Source organism: Tamandua tetradactyla, chromosome 1 (assembly GCF_023851605.1).
Source record: "Tamandua tetradactyla isolate mTamTet1 chromosome 1, mTamTet1.pri, whole genome shotgun sequence".
Lineage (NCBI taxonomy): Eukaryota > Metazoa > Chordata > Mammalia > Pilosa > Myrmecophagidae > Tamandua > Tamandua tetradactyla.
This window is the reverse complement of record NC_135327.1, coordinates 63,810,629-63,822,664: the sequence shown is the minus strand read 5'-3', so window position 1 is coordinate 63,822,664 and position 12,036 is coordinate 63,810,629. Positions and strand designations below refer to the sequence as shown.

General features: G+C 35.9%; 1 non-coding gene and 1 pseudogene across 1 annotated transcript; both read left to right on the top strand.

Moving 5' to 3' along the window:
• Nucleotides 1-317: 317 nt before the first annotated feature.
• Nucleotides 318-6,490, top strand: LOC143648083 (polypyrimidine tract-binding protein 3 pseudogene; annotated as a pseudogene).
• LOC143653270 (U6 spliceosomal RNA) lies at nucleotides 1,301-1,404 on the top strand. Its single transcript, XR_013161214.1, has one exon. It is a non-coding gene; the product is annotated as a U6 spliceosomal RNA (small nuclear RNA).
• Nucleotides 6,491-12,036: the final 5,546 nt, after the last annotated feature.

The window sequence follows — 12,036 nt, the reverse complement described above, 5'->3', positions numbered from 1 at the left end:
GGCCCTATGTTGGCCTGCCATCAGATTGTGGGATGGACATTGGTACCATCTCATGGTACATTACTGTAATGTTTCATCCTCTTCCTCCTGCTCTTCCCTGGATGCTATAGTGTGTTCTACAGGAGTTTCAAAAGATTTCTTGATTTCTTCAAAAGATTTCAGAGATTTCTTGCCAGTTTAATAGTTGTTATGGTAGAAGGACTAAGTCCTGGAACTCCTACTCCATTATCTTCCCTTCTTTCTTTTTTTTTTTTTTTGAGAAATTATAAATGGAAATATATATTTAAAAATTTTTAATTTTTTTAAAATAATTTTTATTAGAGAAATTGTAGAAAAATTTTTTACAGAAAAATCATGCAGATAATACAATTCCCATCTACCCCCTCCCATTATTGACAATTTTTTTTGTAGAGTGTGTTTGTTATTGCTGATGAAAGAATATTAAAACTATTGGAGGCATGGGTGGTTCAATGGTTGAATGTTCACCTGCCATACAGAAGATGGTTCAATTTCTGGCAAATGGACCCTCCCCCCCCAAAAAACAAAAACTGTACCATTAAGTATAGAACACAGTTTACGCAGACTTCAGTGTCATCATGTATGGTCCCATGTTTTTTTAAATATGTATTAACATATACAACCTAAAATTATCCCTTTTAACTGCACATGAAGACATAGTTCAGTAGTGTTACTTACATGCACAGTGTTAACCATCAACTCCATCGATTACAAGTTTTCCATCACCCCAAACAAATTCTTTACCTAATAAGAATTAACTTCCTTTTGCCTACCTCTCTCTTGGCACCTGCTATCCTGTAGTCTAGTTTATGACTCTCTGAACTTATTCTAATTATACCATATCATTGAGATCATATAATATTTACACTATTGTCTGGCTTATTTTACTCTATACAATGTCTTCAAGGTTCATCCATGTTGTTTCAGAACATTACATCAGTAAAGGTATCTGTCACTGCAAGCAGAATGAGTTGACTCTGACCTGAATATGTCAACTTTTAGCTACAATGTTTTGTAGTAGACAGTTCCTTAACATTCTCTGATGCTAGAGTGCTTTCTATACAATTCCACTTAATGAAATGCTGAATAAGGGAGCCAAAAATAAATTAATAGGTACAATCACATTGGAAGAGAAGTCAGGCTAATTGAGGAAGTGAAAAAACACAATTTATAACAGATCTAGATGAGAGTGGACTACGGTGGCTCAGCAGGTAGAGTTCTTGCCTGCCATACTGGAGACCCAGTTTCTGCCCATGACAAAAACAAAAAAACACCTTCCTTTCTGCTCGGTTCGGCAGCACATATACTAAAATTGGAACTATACAGAGATTAGCATGGCCCCTGCACAAGGATGACATGCAAATTCGTGAAGCCGTCCATATTTCCAAAAAAAAATAGATCTAGATGAAAAATACAACAATTCTGCATTGGACACTGATAATAAAATATATATGTGCCTTGAACTCTTGAGTGAACTGAATCATGGAGTAAAGATCAGATGACCCACACTAGTCACAATAGAGTACAAAATGAATTAATGTAATTTACACTTAAATTCTGCACAAAAATAAATGTAAATGGATCATTGACCTAAACATAGAGTGAAAACCTATAAACCTTCTGAAAGTAAATATATGACTGAGGCAGTGGGGCTAGGTGCAGCAGGACAAGCTCAGGGAGGGGAAGATGGTGCTTTAAGCACATCCAGTCCCCACCCATTTCCCACTCTCCTTCCACCTTGGGCAGGCTGGACTTTCAGGAGAGGCTCTGCTCTGCATTCCTGTCCCCAGAACCGCCCACCTGCTGCTGCTGCCTACTCTATTCACTGTGAGCCATCACTTCCCATATAGAGCTTCTATCAGTGCCATGGGTGGTGGGGAAATAGTAACCTTTCTTCTGACATTATTAATGAACATTTTACCATGACCAGTTGTACCACAGTGTATACTAATGGGAATGACAATAAGAAATGCAAAGAAAATAGACCTCCCTGTTTGCCTTCCTGTGTTTTCCATCTTTACCATATTCCAAGTGATGTCACTGAAATAGAGATCATGCCATTAGATCTGCCATTCAACAAAGTAACTAATATTTTGCTGTTGAAAGGAAGAAGGCAATCTTAATTCGAAATGGCTCTGAGGAAGCTCCTGTTATTACAGTGAATTGTGACATTCCTGTTACTCCCCCCTCATCTTTGAAGCCAGCCTGTTTATATTCAATATTCCAATCATAGAGAACTCAAGACAGACAATCTGCCTAATCAAGCCAGGACCCACGCTACATTGCAGGCCAGTCGGGAAACCTGGCCCTTACAGGAGCTCTTGCCAGTGAAAGTGTAGTCCTGCCCGGGCAAAGTCCTGTGTTCTCAATAATTATTGAAAACCATACTCTAGAAGTTGTCCATCAGATATTTTCTTAATTTGGCCTGGTCTTGAAGATTATCACCTTTACAAAGGAAAATCAGTTTCATGTCTTGCTTCAGAATGCTGACCCAATGAATGCACCATTATGCCAAAATGGCTATGGATGGCCAGAATATTGATAATGTGTGCTACACTCTGCCTATTGACTTCTCAAAGCTCCTCAGCCTTAATGTGAAGTATAATAATGACAAAAGCAGATAATTCACTGGGTAGACCTTACTACTGGTAATGGCCAGCCATCCCTTGAAACTATTTTGGCTGCTGCTTTTGGTACACCTTGTATAATTTCCTTACCGTATACAGGGGCTGCTGGATTTGCCCTAGCCATTGCTTCGTCAAGCTACAGCTGTTTCTAGAGCTCTTGGTCCTCTCACAGTCATCTCCTCTGTTATTAGTTGAAGAATGGCCAGTGGGATGCCAAAATATTCGATTCTTGTCACCAATCTCAATTTTGATCTTATCTCACCACATGAGCTTTGTATCTTATATGGAGTGAGAGAAGATTATGTTTAATAAGAAAGAAAATGTGTACATTCAGATGGCAGATCCATATCAAGCTCAACTAGAAACGAACCTCTGAGTAGTTAGAGAATTTATGGAAAAGTGCTTTGTTCTACACCATTCAAGTATCAAAGAGGGACAAGAAGACCAAGATCTATCTAGAGATTTCAGCAATAGTCCTTTGCATTGATTCAAAAATCCTGGCTCTAAAAACTTGCAGACTATCATTCCACATCAGCCATTGTGCATCTTTCCAACATTCCCCCTTTCTCTTACAGTGTATGATCTGAAGAATTATTTCACAGATTTCAGAAGTCCCGTGAAGGCTTTTAAATTGTCAGAAAGATTACAAAATGGTGCTTATTCATTTGGGACCTGGGAAAAGCAATCCAGGCCCTCATTGAGCTTCATAACCATGACTGATGAAAATCACCTTCTGAGTTTCTTTTTCTGTGAAATCTTCTAAGATTGGGCCATAATTTCAGTAAAATCTTCAGACATAGTGTGAAGCAACTTGAGATGCGATCTGCCTCTTTCACAAAAATAATTACTAAATTGTGTTGTTTGATTTTCAAGTATATTAAAAAACCAAGGTGTGGTCTCCTTTTCCATTTTTTTTCCCTTTGCCAGTAAGTGTGATCAAATATTTTTCTTTACACCACACTTTTGGCTTTGGAAAATTTGCAGTCCCAAGGAAAATATTCAAGTATATCATGGTTTGATAGATTTTTTACATTTTCTTCTAGTAAGGTCTTTCAGAAAAATTAATTTTAAGACCACTATAATCTCTGATACTTATTCAGAATTACTGTGTATTTGCTTAATTTCTTATTTTGTGCCTTATGTGCTTATGATACTTTAGGTTAGACTTTTCTTTAAGTATCTTGAAAGCAGTATTCTGGCTTCAATGAGCATTTTGTTTTATCTTTCCCTATTTGGTATGAATTTTAAAGATTTTTTTTTCATTGTAATTTGCAATATTTTTTAGAAAGTAAGAGGTTTTATTCAATTTTTTGTGTGCTTTGATACAGAGATGGGTTTTTGATGGGGTGAATGATTTGGGGAATAATTCTGCCCACTATAGGCCTCTCCACATTGGGACTGATAGCAGTCATTGCTGGTGATAGAATACCAATTTGGTGCTGTAAATGCAGTGTCAGTTTCTGGATCTTGTCTAAATTTTTTTCACCTTACAGAATTTGTCTCAGGATTACTTGTTTTTCCTTAGTACTCTAGTGAGAACTTGGCTTTTCCTTGCTAATTTAACTTCATTACTGAGTGTCCACATATTTGGGGGTTGAATATTTTGTATTGCCTCATTAGTTATGTAATGTAAATTTGTTTCTTTTTAAAAGAAACTTAATTAAAAATTGTTTCCTTAACACTTGATTAGATTTTAATGCAGTTTTATTGAGATATATTCACACAGCATATAATCATAGTATGTAATCAGTAGCTCATGTTATCATATAGTTATGCATTCAACACCACAATTTTAGAAGATTTTCATTACTCCAAATAAAGAAATAAAAATAAAAGGAACAGCAAAAACATCCTATCCTTCTTACTGCCCCCCATAATGTATTTTTTGGTCTTTATTTTATTATCTACTCATACACTAGGAAATGGAAGTGTCAGTCACAAAGATTGTACAATCACACAGTCACACCACAAAAGCTATACAGTTATACAATCATTATCAAAGATCACAGCTTGTGGATTATGATACAACAATTTCAGGTATTTCCTTCTATCTAATACACTAGAAGTAAAACATAGATATCTATATAATGGGTCAGTAGTCATAATCATTTGCTAAATGTTAATATCTCAGTTACACTTCCTTATCATTTGGCCAGTCTCTGAATCTTCAGGAATATGTGGGCAATGACCATTTTAACTTCTTCATGTTGGAAAGGGATGTTGACCTTAAAGGGTAAGGGAGGGAAACTGGTTGATGTTCTCGGAGAGGCTGGTACATCTGGGCTTCAGGGCTTACCTGACTAGGAACAATAAAGATTCCTTAAGTTTCTAAATAAATAAAATTACTAAGGAAGACTTTTATAGAGTCTTAGATAGAACCTAGGGTATTCTTTAGGGTTTTCAGGAATACTGTTGGTTGAAGCTTGGCATACTTTGACAATTTGCAATATCTCACTGAAGCTTTCATAAGGGTAACCTCTAGAATAACCACTCAACTCCATTTGAACTCTCAACCACTGAAACTTTATTTTGTTTCCTTTCCTTTCCTCCTTTTGGTCAAGAAGGCATTATCAGTCCCACATTGCCAGGGAACATTACAGCCCAAGGAGACATGTTCCATGTATGGGGGAAGGTAGTGAGATTATTTGCAGAGTTGGCTTAGAGAGAGGCCACATCTGAGCCACAAAAGAGGTTCTATGGGGGTGACCTTTAGGCATAATTATAGTGAGGCTTAGCTTCAACATTTTAGAAACAAGTTTCACGAGGGCTTCAATATCAAGGGTTTGGCTTATTAAATTGGGAGTTCCTAATGCTTGAGAGAACATTAGGAATTCCCCATATGAGGAAGTTTAATAGTTCCACATTTTTCCCAGTCCTTCAAGGCAACTATGTAAATACTTGTTCTTTTCTGCCCTGGAATTCTGCTCTGGAATTATTGGGGTGCTATATTAACCTGTACACATAACAAGATCTCATTCCGTAATATAGGTTCCATGTAATTATGTTGTTAAAGTAAACTTAAATTAGAGAATGTACTAAAGAAAATTTAAATTTTGAACCAAAAAAATATCTCTTCCACTGGAATGACACAGAAGTTGGAGTTTTAATGTACTGTATTCTGATTTACCTTAATCCTTACTCTGTCCAGTTCATTCATATCTCTAATCAAAGTTTGATCTCTTTTTCAGCTTTTTCAACAGTTGTAAGGAATAATGCTGATTTTCTGAGCTGCAGAACCCTAACTCTTAGACTCAGGTGTCATATGGATACCTAAAGTTCCAGGGAACTATTACCTTATACACAAAAAACAAAGCATCTCAGAATTTAGAAATAACAGTTAACACTCAGAGATATATGTATCTGCTGTAACAACTTACAATCTCAGAACCTTTACAATAAGTCTTATTGGACATTCTGTACTTCTTGATTATTGATTGCCAAATCTCTGCCCACTTCCTATCCCCTGATAACTTGTGTCTTGAATTTATTTCTCAACATTTGCTCATTACAGTTTATATTAGTGAGACTGTACAATATTTGTCCGTTTGTTTCTTGCTTACTTCACTCAGCATAGCAACCTCAAGATTCATGCACCTAGTTGTATGCCTCACGCAACTTCATACCTTCCTGCAGTATCTCAGTATTCCATAGTATGTATACACTACTGTTTGCCCTTCCATTCATCTGTCTATGTACCCTTAGGCTACCTCCATCCATTTCAATTCAGGAAAAATGCTACCATAAATATGAGTATGCAACTTTCTATTCATTTCCCTGCTTTGAGTTCTTCAATGTATATACCTAAAAATGTGGTTGCAGGGTCATATGGCAACCCTGTACTTAGCCTCCTGTGGAACCATCATTCTGCCCTAAAGAGCGGCTGCACTGTTCTACTCCCCTATCAATATCGATTAGATATATCTCTCTCCTCATCTTCTCCAGCACTTGTATCTTTCTGTTTACTTTTAAAGCAATTTTATTCACATAACATAGAACCCATCCTAAGGGAATAATCATTGACTCTTGGTATAATCACATAGTTATGCATTCACCACCACAATCTATATGAGAGCATTTCCATTTCTTCAATAAAGTAGGAAGAAGAAGGGGGAAAAAGGAGAAACAACAGCAACAAGAGTCCTGTATCCCTCTTTTATATTCCCCTCTTATGGACATTTAAGTTTGGTGTATTGTGTTTGTTATACTTAAATGAATAGACCCTAGTTTGCATTGTATTTTTTCCATATCCCATCCCATTTTGAACACCTTACAATGCTGATATTCTTTTGCTTTTCCTCATGTAAGAACTTTCTTATATTTGTATATTTAATCACAGTAATTGTCCACTCCAGGTTTTGTTAAGATTTAATCCCTTAGCATTCCTTCTACTGCCATACATTCCCCTAACTAGCCTTCCTTTTTCAATCACACTCACACTCAGCTTTATTTATTATACTGAACAATACTGTGGTACCATCATACAGTATTGCGCTATTTGTTCTGAATATTTACCATCAATCATGTTGAACATTCTGTACCCTTTAGCATCAAATGCCCAATCTACCTTCCTTGTATCTCCTGATAAACTGTATTCTCAACTTTAACTCCCAGAGCTTGCTCATTACAGTTCATTCATATTAATGAGACCATAAAATGTTTGTCCTTTTGTTTCTGGCTTATTTTGCTCAACTTAATGTCCTTAAGGTTCATCCGTGTTGCTTGCATCATGACTTTATCTCATCTTAAAACAAGCAGTGCCATATACATACAATGGAATATTGTGCCGCTGATTACATTTTTAACAAAAATTTGTCAAAAGGATAATTTTTCCTTCCCTTTTCAGATACTCAAGAGTGGTTCATCTCAACTTTCAAAACAATTATCTCCATCTCTTTGCTTTATTCCACTGATTAACTTGAAAACAGGGAGGCTTGTATAAAGGAAATGTTATAAAGATTTGGAGACTGTAAAAGATATAGGTTCTTTTTTTTTATTAATTAATGGAAAAAAAGAAATTAACCCAACATTTAGAAATGATACCATTCTATATATGCAATCAGTAATTCTTAACATCATCACATACATGCATGATCATCGTTTCTTAGTACATTTGCATTACTAGCAACACAACAGAAAAAGATATAGAATGTTAATATAGAGAAAAAATATAAAAGTAATAATAATAGTAAAAAAAAAAACCTATAGCTCAGATGCAGCTTCATTCAGTGTTTTAACATGATTACTTTACAATTAGGTATTATTGTGCTGTCCATTTTTGAGTTTTTCTATCTACTCCTGCTGCACAGTCTGTACCCCATCAACTCCAATTACCCATTATCTTACCCTGTTTCTAACTCCTGCTGGACTCTGTTACCAATGACATATTCCAAGTTTATTCTCGAATGTCGGTTCATATCAGTGGGACCATACAGTATTTGTCCTTTAATTTTTGGCTAGACTCACTCAGCATAATGTTCTCTAGGTCCATCCATGTTATTACATGCTTCATAAGTTTATCCTGTCTTAAAGCTGCATAATATTCCATGGTATGTATATAAAACAGTTTGTTTAGCCACTCTTCTGTTGATGGAGATTTTGGCTGTTTCCATCTCTTTGCAATTGTAAATAACGCTGCTATAAACATTGGTGTGCAAATGTCCGTTTGTGTCTTTGCCCTTAAGTCCTTTGAGTAGATACCCAGCAATGGTATTGCTGGGTCATATGGCAATTCTATATTCAGCTTTTTGAGGAACCACCAAACTGCCTTCCACAGTGGTTGCACCATTTGACATTCCCACCAACAGTGGATAAGTGTGCCTCTTTCTCCGCATCCTCTCCAGCACTTGTCATTTTTTGTTTTGTTGATAATGGCCATTCTGGTGGGTGTGAGATGATATCTCATTGTGGTTTTGATTTGCATTTCTCTAATGGCCAGGGACATTGAGCATCTCTTCATGTGCCTTTTGGCCATTTGTATTTCCTCTTCTGATAGGTGTCTGTTCAAGTCTTTTTCCCATTTTGTAATTGGGTTGGCTGTCTTTTTGTTGTTGTTGAGTTGAACAATCTCTTTATAAATTCTGGATACTAGACCTTTATCTGATATGTCATTTCCAAATATTGTCACCCATTGTGTAGGCCGTCTTTCTACTTTCTTGATGAAGTTCTTTGATGCACAAAATTGTTTAATTTTGAGGAGCTCCCATTTATTTCTTTCTTTCTTCAGTGCTCTTGCTTTAGGTTTAAGGTCCATAAAACTGCCTCCAATTGTAAGATTCATAAGATATCTTCCAACATTTTCCTCTAATTGTTTTATGGTCTTAGACCTAATGTTTACATCTTTGATCCATTTTGAGTTAATTTTTGTATAGGGTGTGAGATATGGGTCTTCTTTCATTCTTTTGCATATGGATATCCAGTTCTCTAGGCACCATTTATTGAAGAGACTGTTCTGTCCCAGGTGAGTTGGCTTGACTGCCTTATCAAAGATCAAATGTCCATAGATGAGAGGGTCTATATCTGAGCACTCTATTCGATTCCATTGGTCGATATATCTATCTTTATGCCAATACCATGCTGTTTTGACCACTGTGGCTTCATAATATGCCTTAATGTCAGGCAGCGCAAGACGTCCAGCTTCGTTTTTTTTCCTCAAGATGTTTTTAGCAATTCGGGGCACCCTGCCCTTCCAGATAAATTTGCTTATTGGTTTTTCTCTTTCTGAAAAATAAGTTGTTGGGATTTTGATTGGTATTGCATTGAATCTGTAAATCAATTTAGGTAGGATTGACATCTTAACTATATTTAGTCTTCCAATCCATGAACACGGTATGCCCTTCCATCTATTTAGGTCTTCTGTGATTTCTTTTAACAGTTTTTTGTAGTTTTCTTTATATAGGATTTTTGTCTCTTTAGTTAAATTTATTCCTAAGTATTTTATTCTTTTAGTTGCAATTGTAAATGGGATTCGTTTCTTGATTTCCCCCTCAGCTTGTTCATTACTGGTGTATAGAAATGCTGCAGATTTTTGAATGTTGGTCTTGTAACCTGCTACTTTGCTGTACTCATTTATTAGCTCTAGTAGTTTTGTTGTGGATTTTTCCGGGTTTTCAACGTATAGTATCATATCATCTGCAAACAGTGATAGTTTTACTTCTTCCTTTCCAATTTTGATGCCTTGTATTTCTTTTTCTTGTCTAATTGCTCTGGCTAGAACCTCCAACACAATGTTGAATAATAGTGGTGATAGTGGACATCCTTGTCTTGTTCCTGATCTTAGGGGGAAAATTTTCAATTTTTCCCCATTGAGGATGATATTAGTTGTGAGTTTTTCATATATTCCCTCTATCATTTTAAGGAAGTTCCCTTGTATTCCTATCTTTTGGAGTGTTTTCAACAGGAAAGGATGTTGAATCTTGTCAAATGCCTTCTCTGCATCAATTGAGATGATCATGTGATTTTTCTGGTTTGATTTGTTGATATGGTGTATTACATTAATTGATTTTCTTATGTTGAACGATCCTTGCATACTTGGGATGAATCCTACTTGGTCATGATGTATAATTCTTTTAATGTGTTGTTGGATTCGATTTGCTAGAATTTTATTGAGGATTTTTGCATCTATATTCATTAGAGAGATTGGTCTGTAGTTTTCTTTTTTTGTAATATCTTTGCCTGGTTTTGGTATGAGGGTGATGTTGGCTTCATAGAATGAATTAGGTAGCTTTCCCTCCACTTCGATTTTTTTGAAGAGTTTGAGGAGAGTTGGTACTAATTCTTTCTGGAATGTTTGGTAGAATTCACATGTGAAGCCGTCTGGTCCGGGACTTTTCTTTTTAGGAAGCTTTTGAATGACTGATTCAGTTTTTTTACTTGTGATTGGTTTGTTGAGGTCATCTATTTCTTCTTGAGTCAAAGTTAGTTGTTCATGTCTTTCCAGGAACCCGTCCATTTCCTCTAAATTGTTGTATTTATTAGCATAAAGTTGTCCATAGTATCCTGTTATTACCTCCTTTATTTCTGTGAGGTCAGTAGTTATGTCTCCTCTTCCATTTCTGATCTTATTTATTTGCATCCTCTCTCTTCTTCTTTTTGTCAATCTTGCTAAGGGCCCACCAATCTTATTGATTTTCTCATAGAACCAACTTCTGGGCTTACTGATTTTCTCTATTGTTTTCATGTTTTCAATTTCATTTATTTCTGCTCTAATCTTTGTTATTTCTTTCCTTTTGCTTGCTTTGGGATTAGTTTGCTGTTCTTTCTCCAGTTCTTCCAAGTGGACAGTCAATTCCTGCATTTTTGCCTTTTCTTCTTTTCTGATATAGGCATTTAGGGCAATAAATTTCCCTCTTAGCGCTGCCTTTGCTGCATCCCATAAGTTTTGATATGTTGTGTTTTCATTTTCATTCGCCTCTGGATATTTATTAATTTCTCTTGCAATTTCTTCTTTGACCCACTTGTTGTTTAAGAGTGCATTGTTGAGCCTCCACGTATTTGTGAATTTTCTGGCACTCACCTATTATTGATTTCCAACTTCATTCCTTTATGATCCGAGAAAGTGTTGTGTATGATTTCAGTCTTTTTAAATTTCTTAATACTTGCTTTGTGACCCAGCATATGGTCTATCTTTGAGAATGATCCATGAGCACTTGAGAAAAAGGTGTATCCTTCTGTTGTGGGATGTAATGTCCTATAAATGTCTGTTAAGTCTAGCTGATTTATAGTAATATTCAGATTCTCTATTTCTTTATTGATCCTCTGTCTAGATGTTCTGTCCATTGATGAGAGTGGTGAATTGAAGTCTCCAACTATTATGGTATGTGTGTCTATTTCCCTTTTCAGTGTTTGCAGTGTGTTCCTCACGTATTTTGGGGCATTCTGGTTCCGTGCATAAATATTTATGATTGTTATGTCTTCTTGTTTAATTGTTCCTTTTATTAGTATATAGTCCTTCCTTGTCTCTTTTAACTGTTTTACATTTGAAGTCTAATTTGTTAGATATTAGTATAGCCACTCCTGCTCTTTTCTGGTTGTTATTTGCATGAAATATCTTTTCCCAACCTTTCATTTTCAACCTATGTTTATCTTTGGGTCTAAGATGTGTTTTCTGTAGACAGCATATGGAAGGATCCTGTTTTTTAATCCATTCTGCCAGTCTATGTCTTTTGATTGGCGAATTCAGTCCATTGACATTTAGTGTTACTACTGTTTGGATAATATTTTCCTCTCACATTTTGCCTTTTGTATTATATATATCATATCTGACTTTCCTTCTTTCTACACTCTTCTCCATACCTCTCTCTTCTGTCTTTTCATATCTGACTCTAGTGCTCCCTTTAGTATTTCTTGCAGAGCTGTTCTCTTGGTCACAAATTCTCTCAGTGACTTTTTGTCT